The sequence below is a fragment of the Otolemur garnettii genome, unplaced genomic scaffold, assembly GCF_000181295.1.
Source record: "Otolemur garnettii isolate 467f Iridium unplaced genomic scaffold, OtoGar3 scaffold00056, whole genome shotgun sequence".
Classification (NCBI taxonomy): domain Eukaryota; kingdom Metazoa; phylum Chordata; class Mammalia; order Primates; family Galagidae; genus Otolemur; species Otolemur garnettii.
Genome location: NW_003852451.1, coordinates 10,190,950 through 10,191,682, shown reverse-complemented (window position 1 = coordinate 10,191,682; position 733 = coordinate 10,190,950).

Genomic DNA, 733 nt, shown 5'->3' with positions numbered 1-733 from the left:
TGTATCTAGCAATGTTACCAGCATCTCCAGCTTGCAGATGGCCTGTCATGAGTCTTATCAGCCTCCACGATTACGTAAGCCAATTTCTCTACTAAATCCTCTCCCATATACATCTACATGCATATATCTATTATATATCTCTATTTCTATTTATGTCCTATGTTTTCTGTCTCTCTGGAATGCTGTGACTAATATATTCACAAAGGAGGTATAGGAATGTGACCCAGGTTCCACCAGTTAGGCACAGTCATTTGACAGTTTGTCTCTAGAGATACAGTTATAGTTGTGGGAGGGGATCATTTTCTCTTTAGTAGTCATAATGATACTGTAAATTATGTCCCTGGCCCATAAGTGAAATGGTGCACATCTTGTGTTCCAAAGATGTGGTGGTTTTCTTATGAGACCAGTTCTGAAGATGACTTTGTCTATCGTTTCTGGAAGTATTGCTTGAAGCCTGTACACTAAAACTCTCAATTTTTTAAATCAATTTTAATAAGCTCCTTTCCTTATTGTTCTGTATAAGCCTCTGTTGCTTATGATTTAGGGCTTTGAATGATAGGGAAGCTGAAGCATAATGAGAAAGGGAATGAGTTCTAGGAGATTGTGGTAGGCCAAATAATGGCTCCATAGAGATGTCTGCATTTTAATTTCACAAACCTACAAATACGCTATATTATACAGCAAAAGGGATGTTCCAGATGTGATTAACAGTCTTGCGATGTTTAGATTGCCA